The following is a 9,356-nucleotide window of genomic DNA, read 5'->3' as shown; positions in this document are numbered from 1 at the left end:
AAAAAGCTTTTCCTCTGTCTCTGGCAAGGAGAAACTGTGCCAGCACAAAAATCATCTCCCATCGTGTTCTAGAGGCTGCACGGAGGTCTGCCGAGTGTTTTGCAAGAAGAGAAAGAAAGTTGTCCAAAACAGCTTGCAATCGAATGTTCATGTGAATAGAAAAGGCAGGAGAGTGGTCAGGTACTGTTTTCTCTCAGTTGGCAAGCTGCGCACACAATCGCAGTGTTGTACAGCTTGTTTCATCACCTTTGCGAAGTTGCCGCTCTCTGCGGCTCCCGGAGACGAAGAAGCTGCTTCTTCGCGCAAAGACCATTCTGCCGCTCACAGTGCTCTGCGGTGTGCGCCTTCTGCCGAAAGAGGCCCGTGAGCTGTGCTTAGCTCTGCAGAGCACCGTACCTTCGTCTTTAGCGTCTCTTCTCGTCTATATCTTAGCAAAAAGCTTTTCCACTCTGTCTGGCAAGGAGAAACTGTGCCAGCACAAAAATCATCTCCCATCGTGTTCTAGAGGCTGCACGGAGGTCTGCCGAGTGTTTTGCAAGAAGAGAAAGAAAGTTGTCCAAAACAGCTTGCAATCGAATGTTCATGTGATTAGAAAAGGCAGGAGAGTGGTCAGGTACTGTTTTCTCTCAGTTGGCAAGCTGCGCACACAATCGCATTGTTGTACAGCTTGTTTCATCACATTTGCGAAGCTGCCGCTCTCTCCGGCTCCCGGAGACGAAGTAGCTGCTTCTTCGCGCAAAGATCATTCTGCCGCTCACAGTGCTCTGCGGTGTGCGCCTTCTGCCGAAAGAGGCCCGGGAGCTGTGCTTAGCTCTGCAGAGCACCGTACCTTCGTCTTTAGCGTCTCTTCTCGTCTACATCTTAGCAAAAAGCTTTTCCACTCTGTCTGGCAAGGAGAAACTGTGCCAGCACAAAAATCATCTCCCATCGTGTTCTGGAGGCTGCACGGAGGTCTGCCGAGTGTTTTGCAAGAAGAGAAAGAAAGTTGTCCAAAACAGCTTGCAATCGAATGTTCATGTGATTAGAATAGGCAGGAGAGTGGTCAGGTACTGTTTTCTCTCACTTGGCAAGCTGCGCACACAATCGCATTGTTGTACAGCTTGTTTCATAACCTTTACGAGGCTGCCGCTCTCTGCGGCTCCCGGAGACGAAGTAGCTGCTTCTTCGCGCAAAGACGATTCTGCCGCTCACAGTGCTCTGCAGTGTGTGTCTTCTGCCGAAAGAGGTCCGGGAGCTGTGCTTAGCTCTGCAGAGCACCGTACCTTCGTCTTTAGCGTCTCTTCTCGTCTACATCTTAGCAAAAAGCTTTTCCACTGTGTCTGGCAAGGAGAAACTGTGCCAGCACAAAAATCATCTCCCATCGTGTTCTAGAGGCTGCACGGAGGTCTGCCGAGTGTTTTGCAAGAAGAGAAAGAAAGTTGTCCAAAACAGCTTGCAATCGAATGTTCATGTGAATAGAAAAGGCAGGAGAGTGGTCAGGTACTGTTTTCTCTCACTTGGCAAGCTGCGCACACAATCGCAGTGTTGTACAGCTTGTTTCATCACCTTTGCGAACTTGCCGCTCTCTGCGGCTCCCGGAGACGAAGAAGCTGCTTCTTCGCGCAAAGACGATTCTGCCGCTCACAATGCTCTGCAGTGTGTGTCTTCTGCCGAAAGTGGCCCGGGAGCGGTGCTTAGCTCTGCAGAGCACCGTACCTTCGTCTTTAGCGTCTCTTCTCGTCTACATCTTAGCAAAAAGCTTTTCCACTCTGTCTGGCAAGGAGAAACTGTGCCAGCACAAAAATCATCTCCCATCGTGTTCTAGAGGCTGCACGGAGGTCTGCCGAGTGTTTTGCAAGAAGAGAAAGAAAGTTGTCCAAAACAGCTTGCAATCGAATGTTCATGTGATTAGAAAAGGCAGGAGAGTGGTCAGGTACTGTTTTCTCTCACTTGGCAAGCTGCGCACACAATCGCAGTGTTGTACAGCTTGTTTCATCACCTTTGCGAAGCTGCCGCTCTCTCCGGCTCCCGGAGACGAAGTAGCTGCTTCTTCGCGCAAAGACCATTCTGCCGCTCACAGTGCTCTGCAGTGTGTGTCTTCTGCCGAAAGAGGTCCGGGAGCTGTGCTTAGCTCTGCAGAGCACCGTACCTTCGTCTTTAGCGTCTCTTCTCGTCTACATCTTAGAAAAAAGCTTTTCCACTGTGTCTGGCAAGGAGAAAATGTGCCAGCACAAAAATCATCTCCCATCGTGTTCTAGAGGCTGCACGGAGGTCTGCCGAGTGTTTTGCAAGAAGAGAAAGAAAGTTGTCCAAAACAGCTTGCAATCGAATGTTCATGTGAATAGAAAAGGCAGGAGAGTGGTCAGGTACTGTTTTCTCTCAGTTGGCAAGCTGCGCACACAATCGCAGTGTTGTACAGCTTGTTTCATCACCTTTGCGAACTTGCCGCTCTCTGCGGCTCCCGGAGACGAAGAAGCTGCTTCTTCGCGCAAAGACCATTCTGCCGCTCACAATGCTCTGCAGTGTGTGTCTTCTGCCGAAAGTGGCCCGGGAGCGGTGCTTAGCTCTGCAGAGCACCGTACCTTCGTCTTTAGCGTCTCTTCTCGTCTACATCTTAGCAAAAAGCTTTTCCACTGTGTCTGGCAAGGAGAAACTGTGCCAGCACAAAAATCATCTCCCATCGTGTTCTAGAGGCTGCACGGAGGTCTGCCGAGTGTTTTGCAAGAAGAGAAAGAAAGTTGTCCAAAACAGCTTGCAATCGAATGTTCATGTGATTAGAAAAGGCAGGAGAGTGGTCAGGTACTGTTTTCTCTCAGTTGGCAAGCTGCGCACACAATCGCAGTGTTGTACAGCTTGTTTCATCACCTTTGCGAAGCTGCCGCTCTCTCCGGCTCCCGGAGACGAAGTAGCTGCTTCTTCGCGCAAAGACCATTCTGCCGCTCACAGTGCTCTGCAGTGTGTGTCTTCTGCCGAAAGAGGTCCGGGAGCTGTGCTTAGCTCTGCAGAGCACCGTACCTTCGTCTTTAGCGTCTCTTCTCGTCTACATCTTAGAAAAAAGCTTTTCCACTCTGTCTGGCAAGGAGAAACTGTGCCAGCACAAAAATCATCTCCCATCGTGTTCTAGAGGCTGCACGGAGGTCTGCCGAGTGTTTTGCAAGAAGAGAAAGAAAGTTGTCCAAAACAGCTTGCAATCGAATGTTCATGTGATTAGAAAAGGCAGGAGAGTGGTCAGGTACTGTTTTCTCTCAGTTGGCAAGCTGCGCACACAATCGCAGTGTTGTACAGCTTGTTTCATCACCTTTGCGAAGCTGCCGCTCTCTCCGGCTCCCCGAGACGAAGTAGCTGCTTCTTCGCGCAAAGACCATTCTGCCGCTCACAGTGCTCTGCAGTGTGTGTCTTCTGCCGAAAGTGGCCCGGGAGCTGTGCTTAACTCTGCAGAGCACCGTACCTTCGTCTTTAGCCTCTCTTCTCGTCTACATCTTAGCAAAAAGCTTTTCCACTCTGTCTGGCAAGGAGAAACTGTGCCAGCAGAAGAATGATCTCCCATCGTGTTCTAGAGGCTGCACGGAGGTCTGCCGAGTGTTTTGCAAGAAGAGAAAGAAAGTTGTCCAAAACAGCTTGCAATCGAATGTTCATGTGAATAGAAAAGGCAGGAGAGTGGTCAGGTACTGTTTTCTCTCACTTGGCAAGCTGCGCACACAATCGCAGTGTTGTACAGCTTGTTTCATCACCTTTGCGAACTTGCCGCTCTCTCCGGCTCCCGGAGACGAAGAAGCTGCTTCTTCGCGCAAAGACGATTCTGCCACTCACAGTGCTCTGCAGTGTGTGTCTTCTGCCGAAAGAGGCCCGGGAGCTGTGCTTAGCTCTGCAGAGCACCGTACCTTCCTCTTTAGCGTCTCTTCTCGTCTACATCTTAGAAAAAAGCTTTTCCACTCTGTCTGGCAAGGAGAAACTGTGCCAGCACAAAAATCATCTCCCATCGTGTTCTAGAGGCTGCACGGAGGTCTGCCGAGTGTTTTGCAAGAAGAGAAAGAAAGTTGTCCAAAACAGCTTGCAATCGAATGTTCATGTGAATAGAAAAGGCAGGAGAGTGGTCAGGTACTGTTTTCTCTCACTTGGCAAGCTGCGCACACAATCGCAGTGTTGTACAGCTTGTTTCATCACCTTTGCGAACTTGCCGCTCTCTGCGGCTCCCGGAGACGAAGAAGCTGCTTCTTCGCGCAAAGACGATTCTGCCGCTCACAGTGCTCTGCAGTGTGTGTCTTCTGCCGAAAGTGGCCCGGGAGCGGTGCTTAGCTCTGCAGAGCACCGTACCTTCGTCTTTAGCGTCTCTTCTCGTCTACATCTTAGCAAAAAGCTTTTCCACTCTGTCTGGCAAGGAGAAACTGTGCCAGCACAGAAAACATCTCCCATCGTGTTCTAGAGGCTGCACGGAGGTCTGCCGAGTGTTTAGCAAGAAGAGAAAGAAAGTTGTCCAAAACAGCTTGCAATCGAATGTTCATGTGAATAGAAAAGGCAGGAGAGTGGTCAGGTACTGTTTTCTCTCAGTTGGCAAGCTGCGCACACAATCGCAGTGTTGTACAGCTTGTTTCATCACCTTTGCGAACTTGCCGCTCTCTGCGGCTCCCGGAGACGAAGAAGCTGCTTCTTCGCGCAAAGACGATTCTGCCGCTCACAGTGCTCTGCAGTGTGTGTCTTCTGCCGAAAGTGGCCCGGGAGCGGTGCTTAGCTCTGCCGAGCACCGTACCTTCGTCTTTAGCCTCTCTTCTCGTCTACATCTTAGCAAAAAGCTTTTCCACTGTGTCTGGCAAGGAGAAACTGTGCCAGCACAGAAAACATCTCCCATCGTGTTCTAGAGGCTGCACGGAGGTCTGCCGAGTGTTTACAAGAAGAGAAAGAAAGTTGTCCAAAACAGCTTGCAATCGAATGTTCATGTGAATAGAAAAGGCAGGAGAGTGGTCAGGTACTGTTTTCTCTCAGTTGGCAAGCTGCGCACACAATCGCAGTGTTGTACAGCTTGTTTCATCACCTTTGCGAACTTGCCGCTCTCTGCGGCTCCCGGAGACGAAGAAGCTGCTTCTTCGCGCAAAGACGATTCTGCGGCTCACAGTGCTCTGCAGTGTGTGTCTTCTGCCGAAAGTGGCCCGGGAGCGGTGCTTAGCTCTGCAGAGCACCGTACCTTCGTCTTTAGCCTCTCTTCTCGTCTACATCTTAGCAAAAAGCTTTTCCTCTGTCTCTGGCAAGGAGAAACTGTGCCAGCACAAAAATCATCTCCCATCGTGTTCTAGAGGCTGCACGGAGGTCTGCCGAGTGTTTTGCAAGAAGAGAAAGAAAGTTGTCCAAAACAGCTTGCAATCGAATGTTCATGTGAATAGAAAAGGCAGGAGAGTGGTCAGGTACTGTTTTCTCTCACTTGGCAAGCTGCGCACACAATCGCAGTGTTGTACAGCTTGTTTCATCACCTTTGCGAAGTTGCCGCTCTCTGCGGCTCCCGGAGACGAAGAAGCTGCTTCTTCGCGCAAAGACCATTCTGCCGCTCACAGTGCTCTGCGGTGTGCGCCTTCTGCCGAAAGAGGCCCGGGAGCTGTGCTTAGCTCTGCAGAGCACCGTACCTTCGTCTTTAGCGTCTCTTCTCGTCTACATCTTAGCAAAAAGCTTTTCCACTCTGTCTGGCAAGGAGAAACTGTGCCAGCACAAAAATGCTCTCCCATCGTGTTCTAGAGGCTGCACGGAGGTCTGCCGAGTGTTTTGCAAGAAGAGAAAGAAAGTTGTCCAAAACAGCTTGCAATCGAATGTTCATGTGATTAGAAAAGGCAGGAGAGTGGTCAGGTACTGTTTTCTCTCACTTGGCAAGCTGCGCACACAATCGCATTGTTGTACAGCTTGTTTCATCACCTTTGCGAAGCTGCCGCTCTCTGCGGCTCCCGGAGACGAAGTAGCTGCTTCTTCGCGCAAAGACGATTCTGCCGTTCACAGTGCTCTGCAGTGTGTGTCTTCTGCCGAAAGAGGTCCGGGAGCTGTGCTTAGCTCTGCAGAGAACCGTACCTTCGTCTTTAGCGTCTCTTCTCGTCTACATCTTAGCAAAAAGCTTTTCCACTGTGTCTGGCAAGGAGAAACTGTGCCAGCACAAAAATCATCTCCCATCGTGTTCTAGAGGCTGCACGGAGGTCTGCCGAGTGTTTTGCAAGAAGAGAAAGAAAGTTGTCCAAAACAGCTTGCAATCGAATGTTCATGTGATTAGAAAAGGCAGGAGAGTGGTCAAGTACTGTTTTCTCTCAGTTGGCAAGCTGCGCACACAATCGCAGTGTTGTACAGCTTCTTTCATCACATTTGCGAAGCTGCCGCTCTCTCCGGCTCCCGGAGACGAAGTAGCTGCTTCTTCGCGCAAAGACCATTCTGCCGCTCACAGTGCTCTGCGGTGTGCGCCTTCTGCCGAAAGAGGCCCGGGAGCTGTGCTTAGCTCTGCAGAGCACCGTACCTTCGTCTTTAGCGTCTCTTCTCGTCTACATCTTAGCAAAAAGCTTTTCCACTGTGTCTGGCAAGGAGAAACTGTGCCAGCACAAAAATCATCTCCCATCGTGTTCTAGAGGCTGCACGGAGGTCTGCCGAGTGTTTTGCAAGAAGAGAAAGAAAGTTGTCCAAAACAGCTTGCAATCGAATGTTCATGTGATTAGAAAAGGCAGGAGAGTGGTCAGGTACTGTTTTCTCTCAGTTGGCAAGCTGCGCACACAATCGCAGTGTTGTACAGCTTGTTTCATCACCTTTGCGAACTTGCCGCTCTCTCCGGCTCCCGGAGACGAAGTAGCTGCTTCTTCGCGCAAAGACCATTCTGCCGCTCACAGTGCTCTGCAGTGTGTGTCTTCTGCCGAAAGAGGTCCGGGAGCTGTGCTTAGCTCTGCAGAGCACCGTACCTTCGTCTTTAGCGTCTCTTCTCGTCTACATCTTAGCAAAAAGCTTTTCCACTGTGTCTGGCAAGGAGAAACTGTGCCAGCACAAAAATCATCTCCCATCGTGTTCTAGAGGCTGCACGGAGGTCTGCCGAGTGTTTTGCAAGAAGAGAAAGAAAGTTGTCCAAAACAGCTTGCAATCGAATGTTCATGTGAATAGAAAAAGCAGGAGAGTGGTCAGGTACTGTTTTCTCTCACTTGGCAAGCTGCGCACACAATCGCAGTGTTGTACAGCTTGTTTCATCACCTTTGCGAACTTGCCGCTCTCTGCGGCTCCCGGAGACGAAGAAGCTGCTTCTTCGCGCAAAGACGATTCTGCCGCTCACAATGCTCTGCAGTGTGTGTCTTCTGCCGAAAGTGGCCCGGGAGCGGTGCTTAGCTCTGCAGAGCACCGTACCTTCGTCTTTAGCGTCTCTTCTCGTCTACATCTTAGCAAAAAGCTTTTCCACTCTGTCTGGCAAGGAGAAACTGTGCCAGCACAAAAATCATCTCCCATCGTGTTCTAGAGGCTGCACGGAGGTCTGCCGAGTGTTTTGCAAGAAGAGAAAGAAAGTTGTCCAAAACAGCTTGCAATCGAATGTTCATGTGATTAGAAAAGGCAGGAGAGTGGTCAGGTACTGTTTTCTCTCAGTTGGCAAGCTGCGCACACAATCGCAGTGTTGTACAGCTTGTTTCATCACCTTTGCGAAGCTGCCGCTCTCTCCGGCTCCCGGAGACGAAGTAGCTGCTTCTTCGCGCAAAGACCATTCTGCCGCTCACAGTGCTCTGCAGTGTGTGTCTTCTGCCGAAAGAGGTCCGGGAGCTGTGCTTAGCTCTGCAGAGCACCGTACCTTCGTCTTTAGCGTCTCTTCTCGTCTACATCTTAGAAAAAAGCTTTTCCACTCTGTCTGGCAAGGAGAAACTGTGCCAGCACAAAAATCATCTCCCATCGTGTTCTAGAGGCTGCACGGAGGTCTGCCGAGTGTTTTGCAAGAAGAGAAAGAAAGTTGTCCAAAACAGCTTGCAATCGAATATTCATGTGATTAGAAAAGGCAGGAGAGTGGTCAGGTACTGTTTTCTCTCAGTTGGCAAGCTGCGCACACAATCGCAGTGTTGTACAGCTTGTTTCATCACCTTTGCGAAGCTGCCGCTCTCTCCGGCTCCCCGAGACGAAGTAGCTGCTTCTTCGCGCAAAGACCATTCTGCCGCTCACAGTGCTCTGCAGTGTGTGTCTTCTGCCGAAAGTGGCCCGGGAGCTGTGTATAGCTCTGCAGAGCACCGTACCTTCGTCTTTAGCGTCTCTTCTCGTCTACATCTTAGCAAAAAGCTTTTCCACTCTGTCTGGCAAGGAGAAACTGGGCCAGCAGAAGAATGATCTCCCATCGTGTTCTAGAGGCTGCACGGAGGTCTGCCGAGTGTTTTGCAAGAAGAGAAAGAAAGTTGTCCAAAACAGCTTGCAATCGAATGTTCATGTGAATAGAAAAGGCAGGAGAGTGGTCAGGTACTGTTTTCTCTCAGTTGGCAAGCTGCGCACACAATCGCAGTGTTGTACAGCTTGTTTCATCACCTTTGCGAACTTGCCGCTCTCTCCGGCTCCCGGAGACGAAGAAGCTGCTTCTTCGCGCAAAGACGATTCTGCCACTCACAGTGCTCTGCAGTGTGTGTCTTCTGCCGAAAGAGGCCCGGGAGCGGTGCTTAGCTCTGCAGAGCACCGTACCTTCCTCTTTAGCGTCTCTTCTCGTCTACATCTTAGCAAAAAGCTTTTCCACTGTGTCTGGCAAGGAGAAACTGTGCCAGCACAAAAATCATCTCCCATCGTGTTCTAGAGGCTGCACGGAGGTCTGCCGAGTGTTTTGCAAGAAGAGAAAGAAAGTTGTCCAAAACAGCTTGCAATCGAATGTTCATGTGAATAGAAAAGGCAGGAGAGTGGTCAGGTACTGTTTTCTCTCACTTGGCAAGCTGCGCACACAATCGCAGTGTTGTACAGCTTGTTTCATCACCTTTGCGAACTTGCCGCTCTCTCCGGCTCCCGGAGACGAAGAAGCTGCTTCTTCGCGCAAAGACCATTCTGCCGCTCACAGTGCTCTGCGGTGTGTGTCTTCTGCCGAAAGTGGCCCGGGAGCGGTTCTTAGCTCTGCAGAGCACCGTACCTTCGTCTTTAGCGTCTCTTCTCGTCTACATCTTAGCAAAAAGCTTTTCCACTCTGTCTGGCAAGGAGAAACTGTGCCAGCACAGAAAACATCTCCCATCGTGTTCTAGAGGCTGCACGGAGGTCTGCCGAGTGTTTTGCAAGAAGAGAAAGAAAGTTGTCCTAAACAGCTTGCTATCGAATGTTCATGTGAATAGAAAAGGCAGGAGAGTGGTCAGGTACTGTTTTCTCTCAGTTGGCAAGCTGCGCACACAATCGCAGTGTTGTACAGCTTGTTTCATCACCTTTGCGAACTTGCCGCT

Source organism: Melozone crissalis, unplaced genomic scaffold, assembly GCF_028551555.1.
Source record: "Melozone crissalis strain CALT ecotype California unplaced genomic scaffold, PUWL_Pcris_2 ptg000016l_1, whole genome shotgun sequence".
Taxonomy (NCBI): Eukaryota; Metazoa; Chordata; class Aves; order Passeriformes; family Passerellidae; genus Melozone; species Melozone crissalis.
The sequence above is the reverse complement of the archived record's forward strand: the minus strand, read 5'-3'. Positions refer to the sequence as shown.